The sequence below is a fragment of the Leuciscus leuciscus genome (genome assembly GCF_965113295.1).
Source record: "Leuciscus leuciscus genome assembly, chromosome: 3".
Lineage (NCBI taxonomy): Eukaryota > Metazoa > Chordata > Actinopteri > Cypriniformes > Leuciscidae > Leuciscus > Leuciscus leuciscus.
In genome coordinates, this window is record NC_138727.1 from 2352663 (window position 1) to 2374922 (window position 22260).

A 22260-nucleotide genomic window follows, 5' to 3' on the forward strand; every position below is an offset into this window, starting at 1 on the left:
AATTCATAAAAAATTTAATATTAAAGTAATTGCATTAATAAATTTACTAATAAAAACATTTGATTAATAAAAATAAATATTTAAAAATTAAAATAAATAGTTTAATAAAGAAATATTACATCCAACAGTACAGTACTATAGTAATGTAACATAATAGAAATAGAAGTAGATCAGACATCTTTATACATTTTCACAATATAATTTCACTTTTTTTTAAATGAATAAATAAATAATAAAAATGTAAATATTAAAATAAATGCATTGATCAATATAAATAAATAAGTAAATAAATAAAAATTAAGATCAAAATATAATAATACATAAAAAAAGAAATAAAAGAAATGTGTAAATAAGGAAATACATCAACAGTACAGTACTATAATGAGTCGAATAATATAACTTGATAGAAACTAAATATTTAGCAAATAATATTTTAGACATAATTATTATGTACATATTTTATATCGATTGGGGTTTTTTTTGCAGCGAGTTTTACCGTTGCTCATACTTGATGATTTACTTTCATATTTTTATGATTTGAACAAGACTTGAAGAGTTTCCACCTCCTGGCTGACTGTTTTCTTCTGTCTGTGACAGTGAAGCATCTCTCATGGCTGATGAGATCTCTTCATCAGCAGCGTTTGTGTGTCTGAATATAAATGATGGAGTCAATCAGAGCTCAACGTCAGCTCACGATATGTGAATAAAGTTTGTTTTTGAACTAACAGCAGGAGATCAAGTGATAAAACGGGTCTTACAGAACAACCGCAATAAGTTGTGTTTGCTAAAGCAAGTGTAGCTATTACTATTGCTTTTATAGATTTGATCAAACCCCTTTCACAAAGTGTTACGATTCACTTAAACTTACTTTAAAAAGTAGAGTCTTTGGCCACATCAAGACCAAACAACACCTGTCAACCACATAGCAACGCCACCCCAGAATATGCACATGGTCCATTTTGACTTGGGACAGAAAACAACTACTAAAAAAAAAAACACCAAAAAAAAAAACACAGTAACACCCCAGTAACCACTCAGAAAACATTTGAAACATGCAGGGGGGCTATTTTGACTTGGGCTAGTAAGCAGCTACTTAAAAAAAAAAAACACTTAGTAACACCCTAGCAACCACTTAGAACACCTTAGCAACTGCATAGCAACACCATAATATCATAGAAACATGCATGTGGGCTATTTTGACTTGGGCTAGTAAGCAGCTACTAAAAAAAAAACAACAACAACTTAGTAACACCCAAGCAACCACTTAGCAACTGCATAGCAACGCCAAAATATCATAGAAACATGCAGGGGGGCTATTTTGACTTGGGCTAGTAAGCAGCTACTTAAAAAAAACCACTTAGTAACACCCTAGCAACCACTTAGAACACCATAGCAACTGCATAGCAACACCAGAGTATCATAGAAACATGCGTGTGGGTTATTTCGACTTGGGCTAGTAAGCAGCTACTTTAAAAAAAAAAAAAAAAACTTAGTAAAACCCTAGCACCCACTTAGAACACCTTAGCAACTGCATAGCAACACCAGAGTATCATAGAAACATGCGTGTGGGCTATTTTGACTTGGGCTAGTAAGCAGCTACTTTAAAAAAAAAAAAACGTAGTAAAACCCTAGCAACCACTTAGAACACCTTAGAAACCGCATAGCAACACCAGAATATCACAGAAACATGCAGGTGGGCTTTTTTGACTTCTGCTAATAAGCAACTTCTTAAAAACACTTAGTAACACCCTAACAACCACATAGCAACACACTCAAAACAAATAAGTACGGTATTAGCATCATGGTGGTGGGTTTCCACAGGCACACATTACGTTTTCTTCAATGAATGTACAAATGTAGTTTATGCATATAGTTCATGATTGTTGCAGAGAAATGGAAACAATTTTTATGCGTGGTGCCTTTTATATAGTGTCACTCCTATAGTACAAGCCAATGTTCACCTGATAGGCTTCTCTCTCTCACTTGAAAAGCATCTTTGTGTCTGACCCGAAGCGGTTCGTGTTGTCCTGACCCAGCACTCAAAGACAGGAGCCATCCGACGGCTGTCTTTCATGTTCTCTTCCTGCACCGTGGCCTTTGTTCGGGGAGAGGAGGAACAAAGACGCTGTTATTGAGGACACAACTAATACTTTCCTCCAGTCTATTGTTTCTTGCAGAGCTTTACAGAGACGGGCTTGGCTTCTAAAAATGTCATAAAAATGTCATGTCAGTGTGATTTCACTCAATGTCAGTCTCAAACTGCGGCTCTTCTCTGTCCTTATTCTTGCTTCTCGGTAATGCTTCAGATATTGATTGTACAAAACTCATTTTCTCTTGTATAAGGTTCAAATTCTGGCTATGATTAGTATGGAGGGGGTCAAATTGACCCTAAATGTATTTCATAAATTTCACAAAAAATAACACTATGAAAAAGAGAAGAAATACTTCTCAAACATTACAAAAAATTAATAAATAGTAGTACATATGATTTTCAAAACTGTATATAACAACTTTTTTTGTTCTAACAAATTCGTAATATTATAGCCTAAACAGTATTGTAACTACTTTCCAATATTTTTCTTAATAACTTTTTTATCAAAAGAAGTTTTGAAAATGACTTTTTCTGTGTGCTTTCATAATTGTACATTTCAGTGTGTTCATGGTCATAAATGAGGAAAATGAGGAAAAGAAATAATATAAGAGTTAAAACACAACTGGTTTCATTCTCATATTAATTATGTGGGAGTTTGTTTACAGATTGTGATAAATACACACGAGAATTGTGTAATGAAATGCCAAGGTCATAAGAGTTATGTTTATTTTTCTTAGGCCATATTTTTCTTGTTTAAAAAAATAAATAATTGCCATTAGGGTAAGAAAATTAAACTCTATTTATAACAAGTCTTTTAATCAAAATTTTGTGTTATTTTTTTGAGGGTGCTCAGGTATTTTTACTGAAAAAGGACAGATAATTATTTTCTCCTAATGCGAAGGCCTCTAAGATAACTTATTTTGTCCAAATTATAAAGCAACATGGAGGCATGAGTGTAATCCTATTGTGAATTGCAACGAGCTCTGTAAAAAACAACAAAAACAATCTTAAATGGCAGACAAGGTAAGCGAAAAGTTTATTATACATAAACATATTTCAAATCAATACTGAAAAGTACTGATAAAAACAGTCTAGCACAATCTCTAAATAAATATATATGTACTGTATATTTTTTAATTGTATCAGATAATTACCTTAGCAATGCTTATGCAGAGCATTACAAATAAATTGCTTATGATTTTTCATGAGAGTCAGGATGAAAACTGAGTTGATGTGAAACTGAAGGGGAAAATGTGGCCATGCAAACGCAATAAGTGAGATTATGTACAGTATATATGGATGACTTCATGTACTCTAGACACCCAGCTAATAAACATATGTTTTAAGAATATTTAACTAATATTCTCATTAAGTTATGAAAACGTTATTTCTGAATGTTCTCAGAATGTTCAAAACGTCAATTTAATGAAAAAAAAAATGTAAACTCCTTTTTTTAGTAATGCAAATGTTAAAGGAACATTCCATTTGATCATTCTTCAAACATAACGGGAATATTAGTTTTGAATGTTATCTGAACGTTCTGAAACAAGTAGTAACATTTAAAAAAAAAAATAGACTTCAGAAATCAACTTTCATTGCTAACGTTTTGAGAACATTATTAGACACCAGATAACTTTCAACAAGCGTTCTATTAATGTTACTGGTAGAACTTTACTTCATCTCTTCATATTCCAGAACGTTCCCTGTTAGCTGGGCATTTTCAGGACAACATACAGTATGTACTACATATGAGAGATCTATTGTGGCTTCAAAGACACTGCTATATGAAAAAATGTCTTTTTGATGTTTTTGAGTCTTTCAGAATAATCACTGTTCACTTAATGCATCGAAAAACATGCACTTCATGAATCTGTTCATTTGTAATCTTCAAAGAGCTCGTTCCTCTGTACAGCACAAGTCGTTCTCATTTACTGTCCTTTATGAATATCATTTTGATGTGGATGTGCAGAGCCGAAGACTGTACAACAGCATACATTACCGTAAGTGTGTTACATACATTATGATGTTTCGGTGTAGAAAAAATCTATTAAACAGGTCATAATTACTCTAAAAAGTGAAATCGAAAAGTAATAATGGAAAAAATGTGAACCTTAATTAAAACCACTACAGTTAAAATATCAAATAGATTATGGATGGATAGATCATTATGTCTGGATAATGTCTGCTTCTGCAAAGGAAGAATCTTTTAACTATAATCCACATTTGAAAGGATGAAGGAGTTTTTTCTACATTAGAAGACCTCGTTTGATAATTCTATCAAAAAGCACAGTGCAAGTCTTTGTGAATTCAGTTACGGATCTGTCAAAGTCATTACTGTAACCTTGAGCTGTTGGGAGTGTCATGTTCACTTAATGTCGCACTGTAATAGAAACGGATCTTCTGGAGAGGAAGAGAAAACCTTCTTTCATGGATTTTTGTGAACATCTGATACAAGAACACTGAAAGAATTCTATTATTTGTAATTTTCCAAACTCAATTCTGAGAGCAGTTTCATATATATGGACAGAAAAACAGACTTACGAGAGTTCAGTGTTCAAGGTCACAACAGAGAAGTAGTGCAGCAGGATCCAAATCCATCCAGAATCTGAAATTCAGTCTGTAACTTTTATATGACCCTCTAACGCCTCTTACTTCTGCTGGGTTTCGGCCCAAAAATGAGCAACAGGTAAAAAAAAACAATGCTAAATAATAAATAATAAAATGTTACTTTATTAGGTAGACAATACCGTTTTATGCATTTATTATTTAAACTTATGCACTATGTAATCAACTTTGTAGTGTTTGAATTTTATAAGGTCGTTTTGTCATTAAGCATTGGAGTCTGATTACACAATTAAAGCAGGGCTCAGTAGTTTCGGGATTTCTTCGCTGTATTCTTGCTTTTTGCTCGCAGGTTTCTCTCTAGAGCTCCCCCCACAGCTTCGGAATAGATACTTGACAACACTGTTGTAAAAACTCGTTGGCGATTATCAGACACCAGAGGCTATAGATCAACGACATCAAAGCAGATGGGACATTCTTTAAAACGTCTTCTTCATTCGGGTTCGAACAGCGTGAGGGAGCGCAATAATGACAGCATTTTAGCAGATTTCTTTTGGCCGTCAAGCAATTGTTTACATCGCGAGACCTGATATCACGCGATACTTCCTGACGCGGCGGCCGGCAAGTTGCAAGTGCGTATTTTCCGCTCACGGGCACCAGGGGGGTGCGAAACGACCACCATTCAACCCGAAATAAGTAATATAACCATTCCAATGACTCAGAAGCTGTTCAGTTAAGGTAAAAAAAGTTACTTAGAGCTGCGACAGTTGAGAGTATGAAGTGTCCAATATTCAACACTTTATTTTTTCGGTTAATTAAGTGCATCATCCAGGTATTTAAAGTGCACTTTTTCTATTTGGAATGTTCAGTGTGAAAACACACTAATCACATTGTTAATACTACAAAACTGCATAGAATAGTATGCGAATTGGGACACACATTTTACAAATACAGCTACTTTTTATTACAAATAATTTATTTTAATAATTTATGCAAAAAAAACTTTTTGTATAACAAACCATTTCATTTTGAGATGTGCTTAATAGTCCTGTTGTAATTTGGCTCATATTAACATATTTAGTTAATAATTAAAAAAAAAAAATCGATTGTAATAATTTGTGAAAATATAATCAAATTATATAATTTTGAGCTCAAAGAGATTTCTCTTTCATTCTTTGCAAGATTTAAACTGAATTTAGAGAAGATATTTATCTGTTGGAAGATAAAACAGGTTACAAAAAAAAAGACTTTGAGATCAGATTGGGCATTCAGTAACACCCAGCCACACTCATGAAAACAGAATGACATAGAAACTGAATAGCAACACCCTGGCAACCGGCCGAACACTGAGAAAAGCTTTGCACAGGAAAGTGTGACCCAGGCCCAAACCTGCTGCTCTCATCTTTACCAACCTCCATTTGAAGTGAAAAACCTGTCCGAGCATAAAAATATGAATCCATCTCCCAGAGACAGACTAAATGTAATTCTGGAGAGTCTTCAGGACTGACTGAAAAAAGAAATACATTTTTCAGACGTACAACCGTACAAATTATATTCCAGCAGCTGCATACTGTGCATCTACAGTATGCATTAAATACCTGAATAACATGCCTTGAGTATGTAATCTGTCAAATAACATGTCTGGGTCATATTTTAACATTGTTATATATTGGAAATAAATCCATATATATATATATATATATATATATATTGCATAATGATATATTTTTTAAGTTAAGTACTTATACATCATGGTAATCTTGTACTGCATTTAATTTATCCCTATGATTTAAATACAACAATACAGAATAAAGAGGGAATGCAAAATAAAATAAAATAAATGCAAATTTGTATAACAAAAATAAATAAATAAATGCAATGGTTCTAAATAAAATTATTGCAAAATATATAGGGGTGAAATGTGACTTGTAAATTGTTTAAAGCACACATTTCCACATACTATTTTTAAGAGTAGGAAGTACAGTCACTTCCATTCTGAACACACACTAGTTGTAAACTATAAAAGGAGCAGCAGTGAAACTGCATGAATAACAATGCTGTAACAATGAGCAGTCAGAAATTAATCAGAAATGTTTAATTTCTCTCCTAATGGGATAAATTCTCACCGTCATGAATACACAAACATACACACACATCAGCTTCAGCTGAATTTAATGTGCGCAGATGGAGTGGCAGAGCCTCAAGTAACTAACACGCAAAGTGATGTACTTGTCTCGTCCAATGAGAGTGCTCGTTTAGAACTGTCATCCGCGGACAGATGATTTATTACCTGGACTCCAGCCCTCGACTGCGCTGACGCAACAACAACAACAACAACAACAACACACAGACCCACTCACATCCCTGCTTTAGTCAGTCAAACCAGTTACGTTTCTAGCGCTGGGTTCAGTTTAGTTTGAGTTCACAATAATCAAAGAGTATTGAAAGCCAAAGAGAATAAATACGTCTTGAAGGTGGAAACAGAGAGAGATGAACTAATGTAGAGAGGTAGACTATAGTTATGTTTTCCAGTGAGATCGGGCTATTTTAGCAGTAGAAAACATCTCTTAATGCTGCATGATATTGCAAACTGTTACTTCTTATCATATTGTTTTAATGTGTTTTTCTTACACAGGTTTGTAGCATAAATAGTACACAGTTTACTGCACTTTATTTTATTATTTTATTTACTTTACTGCAGTTAATGAATCGTAAAAAAGTTAGAGCAGAAAATAGCTCATTTTTGCGTTGAAACACAAACACACATTTTCAAGATTTGAGGCACGTCGATTTGTTGCTAAAAGTTGCTAAATGTACAAAAAAGTCCGAAATCCTACACTATATTTTATGCCAAAAAAAGTACGCCAACAGAGTAGTATGTCTGAAATTATACATAGAATTTGAAAAACAGTCAAAGTACCTGGATGACCTACTACTTCCGGCGAGATTCGGATGTATGCCTTTAATGGACGAGGGAGAGGATTTATGAATGACGATGAAGCAAGTCAACTGATGCTGTAGGTCAAATGACAACATGACGGATTTTGAGTTAGCACCTTTTCAAAAAGTGACTAAAAGTTGGCAAATAAATTTTGAAAGAAGATAAATTTGTTGCTGGGTGCTTTAAAAAAAAAAAAAAAAAAAAAATTGCCGGGCTAGTCTGAAAAGTTGAGAAACACAGTTTCGTCGCTGAACACAGTAGTGATGTTTCATCGCTGAATGAATCAGCGTGTTTGAATTAATTGGTTAAATGAATGATTCAATGGCTCACTCACGAGTTGTTCCTGAATGAATCAGTGTTTTGAACGAACCGAATGATTCATTGGGCCCTATTTGAATGATCTAAGCGCATGGTCTAAAGCAGTGGTTCTCAACCTCTCCTGCAGGGACCCCCTGACAGGCCATGTTTCTGTTTTAACCCTGAAATGGCACACCTGATTCAATTAATTAAAGGCTGAATGAGTAGTTGACTAATTGATTAATTGACTAATTCCTACTCTTCCTACTCTAATAACTACTCATTAATTGAATCAGGTGTGCCATTTCAGGGTTAAAACAAAAACATGGCCTGTCAGGGGGTCCCTGCAGGAGAGGTTGAGAACCACTGGTCTAAAGCACTTAGGGCATGTCCAAATATCCACTTTTGCTAGTTTAACGACGGGAAAAATGTTCGGCGCTCCCGGCGCATGGTCTAAAAGGGTTGTCTCTATTCCCTTAAAGTCCCCGTGAACCGGAAGTCGCAAATGACTTTTCTCCAGTGTTGTGACGTATTTCCAAGTGAAAGGGAATATTGAACAGAGGGCAGGGTTTTACTTTAGCGCTCCTCCTCTCCATCTCTTGCTCATAGCAGACTAACGGCTTTGAGGAGTGGTTTAGCGTTTTCAACCCAAGCCGTCAAACTGACGTCATCAGGAAAGGATGTCAGAAATCGGAAGTAACTTTTCAGATTTTAAAGATTACCACGGCAAACAATTTTTTTTTCTGTGTATTGACTTGCACGGATTAATTGTTCACCACAAGACTAGTAATATGCGCTAACAAAGTAAATAGGGTCAATTTTGATTTCATGTCGACTTTAATGAGTAATGGGTGTGTTTTGGGCGTGTAACGTGAAATAAACCAATCAGAGTCTCATCTCCCATTCCCTTTAAAAGCCAGTTGCGCTCGTGCCATGGTGGATTCGCTATTTACATGACGGAATTTGATAGTGGAAAGACCGAAGCGTCTCCAGAGCGCAAACGGATCTGCTCGTGCGCGAGGTTAAAGGAGAACTCGGTAACTCTAGCGAACTCTAGTCACTTCTTCGCTGATTTTCCCTTTTGTTGTCGCATGTTTTCCCCACGAGCTCCCCCTACAGCTGTGGGGGGGCGTATATTTCACAACACGGTCGTAAAAAACTAATTTGCGGCGGCCTCCTCCCCCTCTCTACCACTGCTCATGTGCGTTTGTTTTGATCGGAGCAAGCCAACTGTATCGCGTGGAGCTATGTCTACCGAGGTGGGTCATCTGGTAATACATCATACATGCGTGTGTGTTTATGTCGAATTGCCGTAAAGCAATTTGTGTTCCGCGCTCGTTCTAGTTCTCGCTTCTCACGAGACTTCCAATTTCTAACTTGCCGGGACGGTAGTGTTGCAAGTTGCAAGGTTGGTTTTCCGCCTGGGGGCAGCGGGGAAAGTCACCAATATCACCAGAACAGGTTGTTTAACCATCCAAATGATTTCTAGACAGTTTTATTAAGTTAAAAAAGTTACCAAGTTCTCCTTTAAAGCCCACAAGCAGAACATCTACTGGACAAGCCGGATTCACCATATCTTTATGTACACAATAATAATCTTTATTTTATATTTAATATTTGGCATGTTTGTGTGCTGCTGTGCGTCCCTGTGTGTGTTTAATAAGCAGAATGTATGCGTGTTGTGGACCCGCCTATAGGCACACATTACTAATGCGCTCTTTAAATAACAAAAAATAAATATTGCGCCATTGACTTTAGACCAGGGTTCAGTCGGTCAATGGCTCAGTCTATTTCTGTTTCCTCAAAATAGCAACACGCCAACAATGCGCCAGAACACACCTCGTTCTCAGACCAGCAGCCCACGGACGCACAAATGCATTTGCTATTTAAACAATGTGGCGGAGGACGTGAAAATGATAACTGCGTCAGGCTGAAACTAGCAAAAAACAATTCGGGTGTAAGATATGGCCCTTTTACTCAATCACTTACTCTTTCGCTGCCAACAGGTGTAACTGTGTAACCTGCAGGGAGAACCACTGAAAATCCCCACCATTAATGCACAGACTGACAGTCTGTCTGGAACAAACACAGACAAGCGGAGTGATAAAAACAGAGAAAAGTCCCAGAGCTGATGGAGTTATATCAGCACTCAGCCAGTGAAATCTGAGGGCTGGAACTGATGTATAAATCTGATTATTTAATGTTAACCATATTGCCTCATCATTGCTTCAATGGGGCAGCTTGACTGTAGTTTAACTACTATGTCATGAAATCAATATTTTGTGGTTTCTAGTTCATTTCTTTCAGGCAGTCTGTATGTTTCAGCACATCTTCCTTTGCTTTAACTGGCAATGTGTGAAAGAAAACGGCACCTGTTAAATTATTTCATAGAGTTTATAATTTATGAGTAGCTTGGTCAACTGCAGTTTCGAAGTACAGTCAAACCAACATTTATTCAGACACCTTCAACACTTCTCACATTATCACAGTTTATTCGCTATAGTTAAGAAAATGGTGATAAAATATGACAAGAACTCAGAGTTATTAAATCAGTTGATATTTCACATCTGTCAGCTGTTAAATGTAACTACACAACTAGATGTACCGCATCGCGGTACAAAATATGACCGCCGCTCAGGCCTGCACTGGCTTTCCACAAAAATAAATGACGTGGAGTAATTTGGCTGTATTGCGTGTTTATGTATATACCTAAAAAAAGTAATAGTATGTGCATGTCTGTCTGTGTGTGTGTGTGTGTGTGTGTGTGTGTGTGTATGTGTGTGTGTTTGTGTATGTGTGTGTCTGTGTGTGTGTGTGTGTGTGTGTCTGTGCGTGTATGTATGTGTGCGTACATGTGTGCGCGTGTGTGTTTGTGTGTGTGTGTGTCTGTGCGTGTGGATGTCAGTGTGTGTGCATGCTTGCGTTTGTTTGTATTCCTGCATGTGTGTGTGTGACAGTATCATCCTAAACCAGCAACCCTTCGCTCAACAGCACCATCTACAGGCCGATGAGTGTACAGTCACTAAATGTGCACATAAATGAATTTATTTTATACCCCCCCCATGGATGAAATTCTACAAAACTTAGCAGAGGATACCCCCAGAGGATGTCAAGTTAATCATACACATGAAATATGGTGCAGTTCTGAACATCTCCACTGAAGATAGGGGCGATTAAAGCAGAATAATATTGCATTTTCATTTTTTATGGGAGGGGCGCAAATCACAAATGAGTGATTATGGGCTAGGTTGATGTGGGCCCTTAAGAGCAACATACCATAAAAAGGGGGGGGGGGGAGTGGCCCCCGGGGACCAAACGAAATTTTTCCGTAGAAGTCTAGTGGGGCTACATGCCCACCAAATTTCATGTTCCCCGGTGTTTCGGTGTCCCTGGTATCGTTGACGAAAAATTTACGGGGGCCCCAGCGCAGGGGGGGGAAGTGGCCCCCGGGGACCAAACGAAATTTTTCCGTAAAAGTCTAGTAGACCAACATACCACAAAAATGTCTTCATCCTCGGTGCCACGGTTCAGGTAGTTATTTAGGAAAAACTGCATTTTTTTGGGTTTGGGGGGGCCCAGCGCGGGGGGGGAGTGGCCCCCGGGGACCAAACGAAATTTTTCCGTAAAAGTCTAGTAGACCAACATACCACAAAAATTTCTTCATCCTCGGTGCCACGGTTCAGGTAGTTATTTAGGAAAAACTGCATTTTTGGGGGTTTGGGGGGGCCCAGCGTGGGGGGGGGAGTGGCCCCCGGGGACCAAACGAAATTTTTCCTTAGAAGTCTAGTGGGGCTACATGCCCACCAAATTTCATGTTCCCCGGTGTTTCGGTGTCCCTGGTATCGTTGACGAAAAATTTACGGGGGCCCCAGCGCAGGGGGGGGAAGTGGCCCCCGGGGACCAAACGAAATTTTTCCGTAAAAGTCTAGTAGACCAACATACCATAAAAATTTCTTCATCCTCGGTGCCACGGTTCAGGTAGTTATTTAGGAAAAACTGCATTTTTTGGGTTTGGGGGGGCCCAGCGCGGGGGGGGAGTGGCCCCCGGGGACCAAATGAAATTTTTCCTTAGAAGTCTAGTGGGGCTACATGCCCACCAAATTTCATGTTCCCCGGTGCTTCGGTGTCCCTGGTATCGTTGACGAAAAATTCAGTAAGGTGATGAAAAAAAAAAATCCCTATATGACCGCTTTCGCTAGCTACGCTAGCGGCGGTCATAATTAGATAATACCAGTTTAGCTCAACCAATCACCAAGCAATGCTTCATTTTGTTCAGTCTGTGTGTAAGAAGGTTGCATTAGCAATTTAAGAAAAAACACTTCAGCAAAACATGGTCAGGTCAAAGTGTCAGTCATTTTTTTTGTCCCAAATTTGTATAAATGTTACTGGTAGTCACTGTATGAAGAATTTTTGGGTATAATATGTCATAGTTTACTTTATTTTGAAAAAATGATATCTGGTGTCGTAATAATTTTTGCTTTGACTGTACTTTCCCCAACACCAGAGTTCATTATTGTGGGTAAAATACGTGTATAGTGGAGAAAGGTATTCCTAGAATGAAGAGGCTTTGTACGTCTGTCTCAGCCCGTGAAGAATTACTTTCACCCTCATTTCCTCTCGAGAGTAAACCCTGTTTCTCCACATCCACTTCAGATAGGCAACAGTGCCTGTCAGATTTCCATGCCGTGAGAGTGTGAGATTGACACCGAGCAAGCCAGCGATCTTCGCTAATCAATGCTTCTGAGCGAACGAACGTGAGTGAAAGAGAGGCCTGTCAAGTCCCGTCTCGTATCAAACACCGGCCTCTGAGAACGAAGGCTTTGGAGTGTGAGTGCGATCAATGCTGTCTGAGCGACAGCCAAAATATGGTTTAAAGTAGGTTTTGATTAATGGTATTTAGGGCTTATCTGGACACGGGCTGGAGCTCCATCATAATCTCTGGAAGCAACACTCACACTGACCGCAGGCGAGGAACCGGTGCCTTTCATGTGTTTATGCAACATATTGACCACATATTGAGGCCACCGTGTGTATTAGCGTCACATGATTGTTTATGTTTGATTTTACATCTGTTATTTAAGGTATTCTTATGGAAGCTTGTTTCTGCCACAAAATAAAGAATAAAAAAGGTAATTGCGACTTTTTATCTCACAATTCTGACTTTATATCTCACAATTGCGATTTTACATCTCGCAATTCTGACTTTATATCACGCAATTCTGACTTTATATCACGCAATTCTGACTTTATAACACCCAATTCTGACTTTATAACACCCAATTCTGACTTTATAATACACAATTACGACTTTATATGACGCAATTCTGACTTTATAACATGCAATTGTGTTTATATCTCGCAATTCTGACTTTATAACACCCAATTCTGACTTTATAACACACAATTCTGACTTTATAACACACAATTCTGACTTTATAATACACAATTACGACTTTATATCACACAATTCTGACTTTATAACATGCAATTGTGTTTATATCACGCAATTCTGACTTTATAACACCCAATTCTGACTTTATAACACACAATTGCGACTTTATATCACGCAATTCTGACTTTATAACTCGCAATTGCAACTTAATATGTGACCCTGGATCACGTCACCAGTCTCGAGTCGCACGGGTATATTTGTGGCAATAGCCAACAATACATTGTATGAGGCAAAATTATCCATTTTTCTTTTATGCCAAAAAATCATTAGGATATTACAGTAAGTAAAGATCATGTTCCATGAAGATATTTAGTACATTTCCTACCATAAATATATAAAACATTTATTTTTGTGAGTGAATGCAGCACAATGGTGAACATAAATGAACAACTTTAAAGGAGATTTTCTCAATGTTTCGATGTTTTTTGCATCCTCAGATTCCAGATTTTCAAATAGTTGTATCTCAGCCAAATATTGTCCTATCCTAACAAACCATACATCAATGGAAAGCTTATTTATTCAGCTTTCATATGATATATACATCTCAATTTTAAAAAAAATTTACCCTTGTGACTGGTTCGGTGGTCCAGGGTCACATATCACCCAATTCTGACTTTATAACTCACAATTGACCCTTCGCAGGGAGTAATCCGCCATTTTTGTCCGACAAAGCTGTCAGGAGAGTAGTAGATTAACGTTGGTGGATTTGAACTTGAAAAGCGGTGTACTGACGTCTTTCCGCGATTGAAACAACATACCTTCTGATGTTCATTCATGTTTATTTGATGCTATAAATGAACTAGAAGAAAGAGACGATCGGTTCACGAGCAGCTTTAAGTGAGGCTCTACAGCGATCAGCGATCTGTCACGACACATTAAAGAGCAACAAAACGGTATTTATTGTTTAAATTATTTATTTTTTATTACCAAATTTGAAGGTTGAGACTTTTATTTTATATATACGTGCACATCATAATTGTATTTTTATTTTTGTGCGTCATAATCAAAATAACTTGCAGCGACATCTCTTCTCTGATGACATGTTTACTGGCACAAGGGAAATCAACCTGTCACTCAAATGAAATCGACCAATAGCAAATTACAACCATCCAATTAATTCCCCATAGATAGATAGATAGATAAAATGTGTACTATTGTGTACTAAATGTGTAATAATTTTTTTTTAAATGTGTACTATTGAGTATTTATTTAATTATTTCTCGATTCATCTTAGTTATTGGACTGATGATTGCATGTCTCTGTTACGAACTGCTCCGAGACAAGAAGGTTGAGGATCCAAATGCAGTTTATTTAAAGTGTTATTCAGAATTGCAGTCAAAATCCAGGCAAAGGTCATACACAGGCAGGCAATCCAACAAACAGACAAATCCAGAGGGTGAGGCAAAAACAGGAAAACCAGGACACGGGCAGAGATCAAGAACCAGGAATAACAACAACAAAGGAAATGCTCAGAAATGCAGTGGAATAACGTACAAGACTTCGCAGGGAATAATGAGGTGAACCAGGCTTATATAGGGTGAACTAAACAATATAATGAGACACAGGTGAATGTGATAATCAGGGATGATGAGTCCGGGCAGTGAATTATGGGAAATGTAGTTGTGAGTGAATCATGATAGTCTGGTGTGGAGTGCCCTCTGGTGGCTTTCAAGGGCACTCCAGCTGGTGACCGTTACAGTCACCACCATTGCTGTGTTGAAGTTGTTTGTTTTGTTTTACTGTATCCTCTATGTTATTTGTGTTCATGTTCAATGTGGCTCCCTTGAGTGCAAAACAAATTACCCTCGGGGCAATAAAGGTTTCATTCATTCATTCATTCATTCATTCATTCATTCATAGATAGATCTTTTTACCTATCTACTGTATCTATCTATCTATCTATCTATCTATCTATCTATCTATCTATCTATCTATCTGTTTAATGCTGGTAACATTAAAGTAATAAAGATTAAGGCACTATTAGGGATAAATCTCCTACATTGGCAGCTCTTTTTCTCATTTTGTTTTAATCATGAACCTCTCTAAATGTATTTTCTAAAAATCATTTGTAAGCTAGTTTACTGCCTCAGTCCTTCTGAACAGGAACTTTGATCCCTTTGAAGAAACAGGCTTCACTGGAGAGATCAAGCCTTCTCTGGTTTCTTCTGTATTTATGAAAATCGGGCTACAACATTCATTCATACTTACTGTCATTTATTTTTAAACTCCTCCATTTACACCGTTCTGACTTCCGAACCCTGTAAATCTATAACATGCAGTGATTTATAAAGTGCTACACACTTCTCTCTTTGAGAAAGCCAATAAATAACTAGCTTGTAATAGACTGAGGCCAGTTCAGTTGCATTAAAAAACCCTGCTTTTAGTCAAATAACATCACCATCATGTTGTCTTGAATTTAAATAATGTCACCTAGTACAATGAAGAAGCCAAATATTATTACCAATGAGATCATTAACAAACGGAACTTGATTAATATTTATATATATATATATAATAAATATGTTGTGTTTGTTACTTTTTTTCCAGACATCTAATGTAATTGAGGAAGCTGCACAGAGAGACATAAACTAAAAAATATTTTTACACCTTCCAAAGAAAAGCTAGGTTGCTAGGTGGTTGCTATAGAGCCCACCACTCTATGATATAAGTCTCTATAATATTTTGTATTAGTGTGTTGATATGAAGTTGCTAGGGTGTTTTAGAGTGGTTGCTAGGGTGATTTACCGTGGTTGCTAGGGTGTTTTACAGTTGTTGCTCCTAGTTTGTTTCTTATAGGCCCAAATCAAAAGAGCCCATAGAGGGCTCTATAATAATCTGTATTATTGTGTTGCTATTAAGTTGCTAGGGTATTTTGAGTGGTTGCTAGGTGGTTGTTAGGCTGTTTATTATTGGCCCAAATCAAAGGACCCCACCCATGTAGAGGGCTCTACAATATTCTGTATTAATGTGTTGCTATTAAGTTGCTAGTGTGTGGCTGTTATTATTTTATTATTTTTTGGTTGCTATGGTGTTTCTTCCTCTCCAATTTGATTGGACAAGCTGCACTGCCAGAGTTAAAATACTCTGTGCAAACTGTGAAATCACTTTCAAAAACCAAGAAAGTATAAATCAATCAGATTTCAACAGATCAGTAACTTTATCACACATCGGAGACAAAGGGCTTCTAATCCTGAGTGAGGGTCCGACAACAAGATGCAGTCATGCTTTGCACATCTGTGATCTGATCAGAGCTTAAATCCGGCTCTTCCTGATTACCTCAACAGCTCAGCACACTTCCCAATCTCATGCATCACATATTCACACATACAGCGGCCCCCTCGTGTTGTGATGGGTAATGTCACGTGGAGCAGACACCTCGCTGGTGACAATTCACAGCAGCAAATGAGCTGCTGGACTGCAAAAAAAGAAGCATTTTTTGTTGTGGACGTGTTTGTATCCCCAACAATTTCAACTTGCAACTTGCAATGCAGTGACTACACACCTGCCCTTTTGAAATAATTCAATACCATGTGAAATACAGAGACAGCTAGACAGCATGAGTTGCTAGGTAGTTTGCTAGGTTGTATAAGTCACCAGAATATTCTGTATTTGTTCTCTGCTATGCAGTTGATATGGAATTTTACGTGGTTGCTACGATGTTGCTATGCAGTTGCTAGGTTGTTTTGGGTGGTTGCTAGGGCATTGCCTGGGTGTTTTGAATGGTTGCTAAGGTATTGTTATGCAGTTGCTAGGGTGTTGCTTCGCAGTTGCTAAGGTGTTTTGGGTGGTTGCTAGGGATTGCTATGCATTTGCTAGGGTGTTTTGGGTGGTTGCTATGGATTGCTATTCCGTTTCCAGGGTGTTTTGGGTGGTTGCTAGGGCATTGCTGTACAGTTGCTAGGGTGTTTTGGGTGGTTGATACTATACAGTTGCTAGGGTGTTTTGGGTGGTTGATACTATACATTTGCTAGGGTCTTTTGGGTGGTTGCTATGGATTGCTATTCCGTTTCCAGGGTGTTTTGGGTGGTTGCTAGGGCATTGCTGTACAGTTGCTAGGGTGTTTACGGTGGTTGACTATGCAGTTGCTAGGGAGTTTTGGGTGGCTGATAGGGATTGCTATTCATTTGCTAGGGTGTTTTGGGTGGTTGCTAGGGCATTGCTATGCAGTTGCTAGAGTGTTTTGAGTGGTTGCTAGGGCATTGTTATGCAGCTGCTAGGGTGGTTTGAGTGGTTGCTAGGGCGTTGCTACGCATTTGCTATAATATTTGGGTGGTTGACACTCTACAGTTGCTAGGGTGTTTTGAGTGGTTGCTAGGGAATTGCTATGCATTTGCTAATGTTTTTTCTTTGGGTGGTTGACACTATACAGTTGCTAGGATGTTTTGGGTGGTTGCTAGGGTGTTGCTATGCATTTGCTAACGTTTTTTGAGTAGTTGACACTATACAGTTGCTAAGATGTTTTAAGTGATTGCTAGGGCATTGCTATGTAGTTGCCGGGTGTTTTGAGTGGTTGCTAGGGCGTTGCTATGCAGTTGCTCTGAGCTGCTGACCAACAAAAATCCATGCAATGACTACACACCCGTCCTGTTGTTCAATAGATTCAGTATCTAAAACTAGACAGCCCATCCACAGTCTGTTCACTGACAATCTAGTGCACACAACATTGGCAAGAATTAGCTAAATTCACTAGTTCCAGTCTGATTGGTTGCCACTACACTTATGTCACTGCATGACATTTTGGGGCCTTATTTTTGGCTGAAATAATTGCCATAGTTTTATCTCACCAAATCATCCTAAAAAGCTGTCCAGCTAGTATAAAACTCAGTGAGTTCACACTCAGTAGAGGTGGCGTTCTGATGGCTCTCCAGAGGAAAGCTGTGGTGAACCTGTTGGGAAAGCCTCACAGGTGTTGATTTATGGAGTGAGCCAGCCGGTGTTAATTACATCTAGAGGGGGAAAAGAGCAAATATCCAGCTTTCCTTCTGTTCCTCGCTCTATCTCTGGCTTCCCCTCCATCTCAATTACTTTTCGTTTCTGTGTTTTTGAACGTTCTTGCCCTTCATATCTCTCCATTCCCAAAAAAGTCATCTATATGTTTCCTTCACAACGAAAATGTTGGTAACACTTTACAATAAGCTTCATTAGTTAATGCATTAACTAACATGATCTAACAATTACCAATACATTTGTTACAGTATTTATTAATCTTTGTTAATGTTAGTTAATAAAAATACAGCTGTTCATTGTTTGTTCATGTTAGTTCAAAATGCATTAACTAATGTTAACAAATACAAATCTTGATTTTAATAATGCATTAGTAAATGTTGAAATTAATATTAACTAAGATTAATAAATGCTGTAGAAGTATTGTTCATTCTTAGGTCATGTTAACTTAGGTTGTTAACCTTATTGTAAGGTGTAACCAAATTTTCTTCATTTCTTTCTTCTTCTTCTTTTTTTTATTTTTTTTATTCATCTCTGTCCTCAGACCATGGAGACATACCCATGAGCCATTAATTTCATTTCCACAATGCTCCGAAGGAGAACAGGGTCACCAATCTTAAATTTAAATGTAATTTTCCTCTGGGTCCTTGAAGGTGAGATACCAATCTTGCTCTCGTTCTCTTCAGAACTAAACGTTGACCAGCCAATGTCACTGCTTCATAGAGAGACTCGCTGATTCACATCTGAAGTTCGAAACCCAGAGATTGAAAACTGACTTGCATTTCACTAACCTCTGAATAGACTTATTCCCACGCTGAACGTCCCGAGACTGACACGAAATAAGAGCTCTGACTGGTCAAGAAGCTTCTCGTTCCACAGAGATGAAAGCTATAGGGAACTGAGCCGCTAAAGCTGTGAAAACCTTTGTGTTACTTTCTGTTTGTGATGTGAGAGTGTGTGAAAAAAATATCATTAATATTGGTCTTTATAAATGTAGCCATTCATTCACCCAAATCAAAAGAGCCCATCCTAGAAGTCTCCAGGGTGTTTGGCTGGTTGCTAGGGCATACTAGGGAATTTGCTATGCAGTTGTTTTGGGTGGTTGCTATGGCGTTGCTATGCAGTTGCTAGGGTGTTATGGGTGGTTGATAATATGCAGTTGCTAGGGTGTTTTGTTATGCAGTTGCTAGGGTGTTGTGAGTGGTTGCTAGGGCATACTAGGGTGTTTGCTATGCAGTTGATAGTGTTTTGGGTGGTTTCTAGGGCATTGCTATGCAGTTGCTAGGGTGTTTTAGGTGGTTGATTCTATGCGGTTGGTAGGGTTTTTGCTAGGGCATTGCTATGCAGTTGCTAGGATGTTGTGAGTGGTTGCTATGGTATTGTAATTGAGTTGGTAGGGTGTTTTCATTGGTTGATAGGGCATTACTATGCAGTTGCTAGGGTGTTCCAAGTGGTTGCTAGGGCATTGCTATGCAGTTGTGAGTGGTTTCTAGGGTATACTAGGATACTTGCCATGCAGTTGATATGGTGTTGTGGGTGGATGCTAGGGCGTTTCTATGCAGTTGCTAGGGTGATATGTGTGGTTGCTAGGGCGTTGCTATGCAGTTCATTGTACTTTATTGTGTTTCACCTGTTTTATCATCCATCAGGTGAAAATGGTGCCTCTTATTAACAGCACAGCTCAACAAGGCACATGATCGTTAGGAATCATTCATGTCTGGAGCACACACACACACACTGAACTTTAATGTTATACGCAAGTATGCAAACACAGGCACAAATGCTTCACCAATTTCACAGTCAACAGATCATTAAAGTTTCCATTTGGTGATATACTCATGGCTTTTTCCCGATTGGAAAAATAACACTAAAATTTGCAGACCATGAAACGATGTCCCATTTTCCAGGTTTCCCACAGATGATGAGCTCAGCATGGAGCCTGTGCCATTTTCCAGGCATGCCGGTACATTAGTCAACGCTGGCAGACCGACCCGTGTGTCTGATCTGAGGACAGTTTTAAAGTTTCCCATGTAATGGCTAAGGGAAAACTTTGGGACTGGAGAGCAGGTCCTAAATCAGGAGGAGCTGGTACATTACACTCACAGCTGACAAACTCCATGCACTGAGTACAGTGCTCGGCTCATTAGGTTCAGCGGAGTGACAAACTCAGGGAGTTTGATGGTGTCTTGTAGGGTTGCTGGACTCCAATGAAAAGAAATTCATGAGGTCTAGTGACCAAGAATCATTCGGAGCACAACTCAAGACAACATTTTCCCAAAATACTGGTCAATGCAAGAAACACTTAAAGCCACTGGAGAGTGAAGACAACCGTAGTGTACACACTTAAAAGCTATCAAAATATTATGTCAAAAAATCTAAAAATGTGGTTTATGTACTTGCATCCAAATTATTAGATTTTTTAAGTCAAATTTATGATTTTAATATGAATGAATCAACCAAGTCTCCTCTGCGGTTGAAGTCTCCTCTGCTCACCAAGACTGCATTTGTGATAAAAAATACCTTAAAAGAGGTATGTGAATATATAAAGTATTATTTATTCCTGTGATCAAAGCTGATGTTCAGCATCATTACTCCAGTCTTCAGTGTCACATGATCCTTCAGAAATCATTCTGATATGATGATTTGATGCTCGAGAAACATTTTATGATTATTATCGATGTTGAAAACAGTTGTGCTGCTTCATATTTTCAGGATTTCTTTGTGAAATTATAAATGTCTTTACTGTCACTTTTAATACATCTTTCCTGAAAAAAAAAAAAGAGTTAATTTAATTTAAAACAAAACTCCTTGAACCCAAACTTCCCAATAGTGTACATTAGATTGCACCAATGCAATTAATATACATGTGTAAACAAAACAGCTCCTTAAAATAACAGCCTTCAAACAAACCAGTGCAAAAGCTGCACTGATGTGGACAGGGTTCTAGTTGTGACTTTGTAAGTGCCAAGTGTGAGTAAAAATGGGGTTGATGAGTAAATAAAATCAGCTGGAGGGAAATATTTTTAGAAACATAATAGATGCTTACAAATGTTTGTTTTTTTTACTTAAGTGAATCTAATCAAAAAGATGCAAATAATGCACTAAAAAAGGAAAGCCCCGCATGCAAATGAATGAGGAACATAATATGTGTTGTTGTAGCCTGCACTGACACAATTATGCACAAAGATACGCAACAAACTATTCATTTTTAAATGAAAATAATGCAAAATACATGATTTTTGGTGCATGCAGTAATACATATTTATGGCCATATCATTTTGGACACGGGGTCTGTAAAAAGCAAATGTTTATTATAGTAAATTGAGTCAAAGCCTAAACCAAATCCACTTGAGCAGCTGTTGAATGACAGATATTACTATTCATAATGGAGCTCGTATGAAGCTTCGGCGGTTTATCCTGCGAGCAGAACAAAAACTCCACTTTCAAATGCATTAACTCTGGAGGTAAATGTCACTTTGCTTTTGACTGCACATAATATTTGGTGTTGATATGAAGCAAAAACCGTTCAATTAAATACATTTTTGCATGCTATATAGAATGTGAAAAAGGGGTCATGCTTTCACTGGCACAGCACACAGTGAATAAATCATTCTGCTGGCTTTGCGATAGCTTATACATTTCCAGCGCAATTTGTACCTCTGAGGTCAAATACACTAATAAATAATGTGTGAAATGAGTAGGTTTGCCATGATCAGAAGATAATTAGTATTCGGTTGAAATTTTTATTCAAGGCGTCTTACAGTTTCACTAATGAGAGAAACAGCCTCTCTTTAACATCTTGGGGTTAAGGGTCGGTCACATGGGCACGGTGGTGACAGAATGAGATTGTAATGACAGTAACCACACAATTACTGTGTCTGACCTTACAAAAATGACCATGATTTCCAACAAAATGTTGCAGTTATTCCATGTAAATCACCAAATATTAATATGGTGGATAAGCAGCTTTTG